Source organism: Nannospalax galili, unplaced genomic scaffold (assembly GCF_000622305.1).
Source record: "Nannospalax galili isolate Female #2095 unplaced genomic scaffold, S.galili_v1.0 scaffold1267, whole genome shotgun sequence".
NCBI lineage: Eukaryota > Metazoa > Chordata > Mammalia > Rodentia > Spalacidae > Nannospalax > Nannospalax galili.
Genome location: NW_008356043.1, coordinates 362,381 through 372,044, shown reverse-complemented (window position 1 = coordinate 372,044; position 9,664 = coordinate 362,381).

Below are 9,664 nucleotides of genomic sequence, written 5' to 3'. Positions count from 1 at the left end.
TGGTCTTTTTGAGACAGGGTCCCCCTGTAGCCCCAGCTGTCCTGGAACTCACTATGTAGACCAGGCTGGCCTTGAACTCACAGAGATCTGCCTGCCTCTGCCTCCCGAGTGCTGAGATTAAAGACGTGCACCACCATGCCTGGCCCTTGCTTTTTTTTTCTTAGTAGCATTCGCTTGGTATATTTTTTCCATCCTTTCACCTTAAGATAGTGCCTGTCCTTGAAAGTGAGATGAGTTTCTTGCAGACAACAAAATGTTGGGTTTTGTTTCTTAATCCATTCACCTAGTCTGTGTCTTTTGACTGGGGAGTTCAATCCATTAATATTTAAAGTTATTAATGAAAGATGTGTATTGAATCCTGTCATGTTTATTTGTATTTACATTCTTGATATAGCTGTACTTTTCTACAGTTATTCTTTCATTGAATTTCTTTCCGTAACCCCTTGAATATAGTCATTCCTTTCTTTAGCCCTTTGTATTGCTTTCAGAACTCTCTGAAGGGCTGGTTTTGTGGACATGAATTCCTTCAGCCTATTTATGTCACGGAAGATTTTTCTTCCCCCTTCAACTATAATAGACATTTTGGCTGGGTATAATAATCTGAGTTCGCATCTGTGGTCATTTAAAACTGGGAATACTTTGGTCCAAGCTCTCTTGGCTTTCATAGTTTGCACTGAAAAGTCAGTTTTCCTTTATATGTGATTTGATATTTTTCTTTTGCAGCTTTCAGTATTGTCTCTTTGTTTTGTATGTTTAGTGTTTTTAATATGATGTGCCATGGAGAGTTTCTTTTCTGGTCTTGCCTGTTTGGTGTTCTATATGCTTCTTGTGTTTGTATGGGCTTGTTTTTCTTTAATTTTGGAAAAGTTTCCTCTACGATTCTGTTGAAGATCTGGTCCATGCCATTATCTTGGGATTCTTCTCCTTCCTGTATGCCTATGATTCATAAGTTTGGTCTTTTTATGGTGTTACACAATTCCTGCATATTCCATTCTTGTGATTTCTGAAATTTTTCATAATCTTTGCTTGAGTGGTCTAGTTTGTCCACTTTATCTTCTAGTCTTGATACTGTTTTCCATTTTACTCATCCTATTGGTGAAGCTTTCTCCTGTCATTTCTAATTGGCTTACTGAGTGTTTCACTTCCTTCTTCATTTCAGCCTGAGTGTTCTTCAATATTTCTAACTCTTTATGAATTCATTCAGAAGTTTATCCCTACCTCCCTTCAGTTCTTTGATTTCTTTGTTTGTGTTGTTTAAATTCACTGAATTCTTTTATAATGTTTATAATTGTTCTTTTGAATCCCATGTCCTGCATTATCTCTAGGGGGTTCTCATTGTACTCTAGAGGACTCTTGGTATTTGGTGGGGATATGTTATTTTGATTTTTCATGTTATTTTTTTTCTCTGTCATTTTGACATGTGAATTTCTTTTGTAGTTTCTCTGTCATTTTGACTTGTGAATTTCTTTTGTAGTTTCTGATTCTGTGTGATACTCAAGCCTTCAAGTTTAGGTCTGCTTCTTTTTGTGCAATTAATGTGCCTTTGTGGTTTACTTTTTGGGCATGAAATGCAGGTTCATCTAAGCTTCAAGTTCTCTCTTTTGATTTTATATTGGAGTGGCCGGATTGCTTTTTTCTTCAGAAGTTCCCACAGAGGCCCAAGTCAGATGAGGATGAGATGTTCTCTGGCTTTCCCCTAAGGTCCGGATCCCTCCAGGAAAGATGTTGTCCTCAGGAATTTGGGGGCTGGACTGGCCTGGGAGCAGGTCCCAAGAAAGATGCTGGTCTTGGGCAGCTGGTGGCTATGACATGCAGAGATGCAAAGGGAGATGGGGGCCGGAAGAGGCACTAAGGGCTCCTGGGGATCAGGAGAGAGGCTTGTGGGTTGTGCAGGCCCAGGGAAGCAGAGGCTCATTAATTATTTTAATTTTGCATGTATAAGCATTTTGCCTGCATGTATGTAAGTGCACCCATGTCGTGCAATGGCCTGCAGAGGTCAGAGGAGGGTGTTGGATTCCCTGGAATTGGAGTTATGGATAGTTGTTAGTTGCCATGTGGGTGCTGGAAATTGAACCTGCGTCCTCTGGAAGAACAGTCAGCGCTCTTAACTGCTGAGTTACCTCTCCAGTCCCTTGGTTGGCACTTTCTGTTGAAGCATTCTTTTGAAGCGTGCAGTAGATTTTAAAAGCTGGTTTTCTGGGTCTTGAGAAATGTGTACCTTTCACATAAACGTTCACAGCTTCTAAGCAGTCTTCTGTGTCTTTTTGGTCAATTTCCCCATCCAAGATGCAACTGTTCTGTTTTCTACCACTAAAGGCTAGTTGTACCACTGTGAAATCCAAATGAATAGAATCATATTGCATGTACACTTTATTTTATCTAAGATTTATTTATTGTGTGTGTGCGTGTGTGTCTGAGTGTATGTGCATGGGGGATGCACATGGGGAGGCCAGAAGAGGGTGTTGTTTGAACTCATTTATCACTCTCTACCTATTCCTTTGAGGCAGGGTCTCTCTCTGAAGCAGGGCTCACATTTTCTTGGCTGAAAGCCAGCAAACTCTAGCAGTCCTCCTGTCTCTGTCTTCCTTGGAGCTGGAGTTACAGGCATGACCCCAGGTTTGCTGTGTGGATGTTGGGATCCAAACTCTGGGTCTCCTACTTGTGTACCAATACTCTTAATAACCTCTGTGCCATCCCTCCATCTCTCCAGCTCCCCATGTATTCTTCTTAAGCTCTTTCCCCTTTCAATGTACTCTTTTTGAGACTCCTTCATGTTGTATGAAATTGACAGATTGTTTATTTTCTAACTGTTGAGTAGATTCCCATTATATGCATTAATAAGAGCAGTTTATCCATGGACTTGGGTTGTTCCTCTTTTTGGTAACAGATGAGGCACCTGTTTTCTATACAATCCTTCTTACAGGCATTTGTTCCCATTTGAGTAAAAGCCTAGAGAGGACCATCTGGATCAAATAGTAAGCATGCTTTATTTCACAAGAAACCACCACTGAAATATTTTCCTAAGTAGTGACATTGTTGAATGTGTCCATCAACCAACTAGAGAATTCCACATTTTTGTTAATATCTGTTATTATCAGTGTTTTAAATTTTAGGCATTCTTGTGGGGCTTGTTAAAAGAAAATGAAAACAAATCTAGTATTACATCTCCTAATTGACTTTATTTGCAATTCTAGTATCCCTTAGCAACTCAGACCAAAAATGATTCAGAACACTCCATCCACATCATAGGTTATATTTATAGCCAGCAAAAGGAAATGAAATACAGAAAACGGAAATGATGAGCAGAGAGCATGGAGTGCTTGCATCTGGCATCTATTTTAATTGAACATGATTTGAATAGTAGGTTTCTTGTGATTGGCTGAGCTACAAGAGCCAGTTATAGACCATTTAGGCCTCAAGTTAGTTCATAGTTCACTGTGTACTGAGAACTCTTTCAGCCAGACATAAATGCAGGAACAGATTTATGCTAAACAATTCAATTTAAGAAGATGAAATAGTATCCCACTGTGATTTGTATTTGCACTAGTACTATTAAGTATCCTTTCATGCATTTTAAATATTTTATTTATTATTTCTTATTTTATGTGTATAAGTGTATTGCCTGCATGTGTATAAGTGCACCCATGTCATGCAATACCCACAGAGGTCAGAAGAGGGCATTGGATCCTCTGGAGCTGGAGTTACGGATGGGTGCTGGGAATTGAACATGCAACAGTCAGTGCTCTTAATTGCTGAGCCATCTCCCTAGTCCCCCTTTCACGCATTTCTTAGACATTTACTTTAATTCTAGTATCTGTTTGGGTCTTGTTATAATTTTTATTTTTATTATTTTGAGACAGTGTCTCCCTATATAGGCCAAACTGGCCTGCAATCTGAGATCTTCTTGCTTCAGTGTCCCGGGCCCTGGGATTACATGTGTGCACCACAATACATGGTTTGGGGCTGTTATTTTAAACCACATAGTTTATTAATTCATTATTACTATCATCATTGTTTTGTGTCTGTTTTTTGTGAGCGGTGTATGCATGGTGTCTGTGTGTGGCTGTGCTCACCTGTGCGGGTGCATGTGCGGGCCAGAGGTTGACTTTGGACATCTTCATCTATCAGTCTCTACTTTAATTTTTGAGTCAGGATCTGTCACTGAATGGGAATTTGTCATTTCAGTTAGAATGGCTGGCCAGCTAGCCCCAGGGATCCACCTGTTTCTGCCCTCCCAGCACTAGGGTTATAAGTGAGTACCATCACACCCAGCTATCTCTGTCTATCTATCTATCTATCTATCTATCTATCTATCTATCTATCTATCTATCTACTATCTATCATCTATCTACCATCTATATCTATCTCTATCATCTATCAATCTATCAATCATCCATCAATCCTTTATCAAACAATCTATCATCTATCTATCTATCTATCTATCTATCTATCTATCTATCTATCTATCTATCATCTATGGGGGAGCAGGGTCTCCCTATGTAGCCCAGACTGGCCTGAATTTGAGATGATATCCTCCTTTGTCCTCCTTCCCAGTGTTGGGACTTAGGCATGCACCGCTCTGGTTGGCTTACCTATATTTTTATAAATATTTTCCCCAATCTGTAGATTACTTACATCTTTACAAGGTGTTTTCATGAGCAGAATTTTTTAATTAATGCAGACAATCTTTTTCTTCTGAGAAGTCTTTGCCTTCCACAAAGTTGCAAAAAATGTGTCATATTGTTTTGTCTACGTGTATGTTATAGCTTTAGCTTTTATAGTTTGATATATGAGCTATTTGTTGTAAATTTTCATATAAGGTTTGAGGAGTCATGGTTCATTTATTATACCACTGATTTATTAATATAGAACATCTAATTCACCCATTTACTTACAATTCAATGGTTTTAGTAATCCCTAGAGCTGAGTAATAATCACCATAATTGATTTTATAAAAATTTTATCACTCTAGAAAGGGACAGTGTCCATTAGCAGTAACCTCCTTTTTCGGTCCATGTTCTCTAGGCCTAGGCAGCTTCGAATTCATATTCTAGCTCTGTAGACTTGCCTAACATTTGTTACAAAAAGTATTATATAATATTATATAATATGCTGGCATAATACATTCACTTATCATGTTTTCAAGGTTCATTCATATTATAGAATGCAACAAACTGTATACCATTTTTACAGCTGAATAATATTCCATTGAATGGATATACAATATTTTGCTTAATAGACATTTGCATTGTTGCTACCTTTTAGTTAGTATGTATCTTATGATGAACAGTCATAATATTTTGAGGAATCACCAAGATATTTTCCAACATGGCTGCTTCTTTTAATTCATTATCAATGTTGCAGTTTCCTACAGCATTGCCAACGTTTATTATTGTTGATAACTCATTTTGAAGTGTTTTCTAAAGTACTCTAGCACAAAGCTACATTCATACCCCTTCTTATTATATATGTTTTAAAAATTTAACCAGTGTACTGATATATTACTGTATTAGTTACTTTTCTGTTGCTGTGATAGAAACACCATGATCAAAAAACTTATAAAAGGAAGAGTTTATTTAGCTTACAGGGCAAGAGTCCATCATGGCAGGGAGGCATGACCACAGAGGTGGCTGGAGTAGGAGCAGAAGGTAAGCTCTCACATCTTCAAGCAGACACAGTGCCCTAGTTTGTCTCTCCACTGCTGTAACAAAATACTCTGACCAATACCAACTTAGGAAGGAAAGGGTTTATTCAGTTTACATCCCCCAGGTCACAGTTCATCAGGGAGCCCAATGCAGGAACTCAAGGTAGAAACCTGGAGGCAGGAGCTGGAGCACAGGCCATGGAGGAATGCTGCTTATTGGCTTGCTTCCCTGGCCCCTGCTCAGCCTGCTTTCTTATACAACACAGGCCCACGTGCCCAGGGGTGACACCACCCACAGTGGGCTGGGCCCTCCCACATCATTCAACAATCAAGATGCCCCACAGTCATGGCCACAGGCCAGTTCAATGGAGGCAATTCCCCAGTTGAGGCACCCTCAACCCAGGTGTGTCAAGTTGACACCAAAGTTATCCAGCACAACCCCCAACCTTATTTTTATTTTATTTGAGAGAGGGTCACACTAAGTTGTTCAGCTTTCTGAGTAGTTGGGAGTACAGGCCTTTCACCTGTTTTTAAAAACTGGACTAGCCTTTTTATATTGGGTTATAAGATTTATATATTAAATGAAGTCCCAGGGTTCATTTCAAAAACATGGATTTTTGTTTGTTCTAGAACCATCTGTTGAAAAGGTCTTCCTTTCTCCCCAAATTACCTTGATACATCTGTCGAAAGGTATGTGGATCTATATTTAGACTCTTAATGCTATTACTTTGACCTCTTTTTCTGTAGTTATACCTTTCCAGATTATTTCCTCATTATTTCTTGCTGTTCTTTGATCTATAGGTAGCTTAGAAGTGTATTGCTTGCATTCTGAATGCTTTGTGTGATTTTCCAGAAAAGATGCTGTTGTGCACTGCTGATTTAATGTACTTGTGATTAGAAAACATAGTATTCTTCTCTTGGAATTTAGAAATTCTCTGATAGTCCAGCATATGGGCAATCTTGGGGAATGATCCATGCATACTTGCAAAGAATATGTGTCAGGTTGTTGGTGGTGTAAGATTCCAAAATATCAATTTGATTAAGTTGAATGATGGTGTTCCTTAAGTCTTCTGTATCCTTACTGATATTTTGTGTACCTAATTTATTAATTGATAAGAAAGGGATTTGAGAGTGTGTATGACGATTGTGGATTTTCTTACTTCTCTCTTCTGTCAGTTTTAACTTGCCATATTTGGAAATCCCATTGTCAGGTTCACATCTATTTAGGGATATTCTGTCTTCTTGGAAGCTGAGCTTCTTGTCATCTTAAACTAACCCTTTTATTTATGGTAGCATCTTATTAAGTTCTATGTTGCCTAAACTTTAACATTTTATTGTATACTGCCCCAACCTGTGTGCGTATTTGTGGGAAGTATGTCTCTTGTGCGTCTAATGCAGTTAGGTCTTGTTTTCTTAGTTTCTTTGAGAACTTTGCTTTTTCATTGTGGTACTTGTCATTATTAATACAGTCTCTATGTTTCTATTTCTCTTACGTGGCTCTACAGCCTTCATGTTTTACTTTGTCTTTCCTGATTTATTTATAGTGATTATTTTTATATGTGCTACTGGATTTTACTCTGAATTAATATCATAAAATTGTATATATGTATATATATACCAAGAAGTCTATGTCAGTGTAGTTCCATTTACCCCCCTCTTCTGTGCTTTATTTTTATGCATTTTGCTTTTCATATGGTAAGAAATCTCATCATATGCTGCTGCTTTTGCTTTAGTCAATCAGCTTTTAGATACTGTGATGCAAACAAGAAAAGGTCACTTCTTTTTCTAGTGTTCCTTCTTTCACTACATTTTGGGTAACTTATTTACTTCTATGTTAATTCTCTCTGATTTTATTTATGTTACTGGCCTGTGAGCATGTCTGTGGGACATCTTCTTGATTGCTAATGGATGTGAGAGGGCCTAGCCCACTGTAGAGGGTACCATCCCTAGGCAGGTGGGACTGGGCTACCTAAAAGAGTAGCTTAACACAAGCCTGGAAGCAAGCTACTGCAGTAAGCAGCATTCCTCCATAGTCTCCCCTTCAGTTCTTGCCTTGGCTTCATAAGCCAAATAAACCCGTTCCTCCTCCAAGTAGGTTTTGGTCCATGTTTTATCAGAAAACAAACTAGAACAGTCAGTAACTGTGAAAAGGTCTCAGTCTTTATTCTTCTTAAAAGCTAACTAGTTAACCACCACAGTTTCATAGGTTCTGATTGTAGACAGTACATGACTGTTACAGCCATAGCAGAATTATATTGCTGAATAGGCTCCCTCAGCCCCAATGTCTACAAGGGTGTGCTTGTGGCTTGGATCTTATAATCTCTTTTTAATATTTTATTTATTATTTTTATTTTACACGTATATGTATATTGCCTGCATGGTGTTAAGTGCACCCATGTCCTGAAATGTCTGTGGAGGTCAGAAGTGGGAAATTCCCCTGGAACTAGAGTAACAGACGGTTGTTAGCTACTATGTGGGTGCTGGGAATCAAACTCAGGTCCTCTGCAAGTGCAGCCAGTGCCCTTGAAATGGTGGACTTGAGCTATATTAAAACACTCAGGATTGTTTCCTTCTGGATTATTTTCATCTCCCCTTTCACTTTGAAAGGAGTTTATATACACATGTTTATATGCACATGTTGGGCCTCCCCCATTGGTGGACCCTGCCTTTAAATCAACTACTGCTAGGCTGCAGCTTTCGATGTGTTTGGTTCATCCTCCCATCTCATAGTGCCCACCCAGTGCCTGGCATACACAGATGATACACAAGGACTATTCCCAGAGTGAGCACACGCCCTACCGACCTAGCATCCGGTCCATCTCAAACAAAGCAGCAGGACTTTATGGAGATTTGGAGGTCCACTTTAGGTCCTGACAGTCTTGCTGTGTGATCTTGGTCAGGTTACTTAACCTCTCTGTGTCTGGGATCCTCATTAGCAGAAATGCTTCCTACCTTGAAGGTTGTTGTGAGGATTAGATGTGTTAAGATAAGTGATTTGTGACCTAGAGCCTAGCACTCAGCACTACTTATTAGCTGTGGCTGTGGCTTACAGAGCACATGGCCAGCTGTGTTTCAGGCAGAATCAAACAGATGGCTTTTCCAAGTTTCTAGGGAAGTCTCTAAAATATCACTGGATATACAGAGAACATGGTATCACTCAACTCCAAATTTATTTTTATTTTATGTGTATGAGTGTATCGCCTGCATGTATGTAAGTGCTCCCAGGTCGTGCAATGCCAGAGGAGGTCAGAAGAGGGTGTGGGATCCCCTGGAACTGGAGTTAGGGACTCGAACCCAGGTCCTCTGGAAGAGCAGTCAGTGCTCTCAACTGCTGAGCCATCTCTCCAGTCCCTTAAATAGTGACAGAAATGCAGGCTGGAGGGTGCCATCCAGGAGGACACTGAAAGCAGAGTTTCTTGCCAAATGCCAGTCTTTGTCTGGGGTTAAGTTTGGGAAAAGATGTTCAGGTTTCAAGCCACAACTATTTGCCAGCAGGCCACCTATCCCCAAGCCAGCTAGCGAAAGTTCACTGGAGGTCAGCAGTTGCCAGCTGAAGTTCTGAGCTCTAATAATACATTCTTTTCTGGTGCCCACTAAATAAGCAATAAATAATGGAATTATAGGGACACTCAACTACTGCCCTGATCCAGGCATGCAGGTATCTGGGCTAGCCTCAGTTTCCGGTTTGCGTGCTGGAAAGATAAACCAGAGAGCGCTGAGGAGAACCGCTGGTAGCGCAGGCAGGCGGCGCCCGGCCCATCCCCACGGCTAATACATTCTTTTCTGGTGCCCACTAAATAAGCAATAAATAATGGAATTATAGGGACACTCAACTACTGCCCTGATCCAGGCATGCAGGTATCTGGGCTAGCCTCAGTTTCCGGTTTGCGTGCTGGAAAGATAAACCAGAGAGCGCTGAGGAGAACCGCTGGTAGCGCAGGCAGGCGGCGCCCGGCCCATCCCCACGGCCCAGCCCTGCACCGCGGTCAGACCAGTCCGACCGCTTCGCCCCCAGCCCGG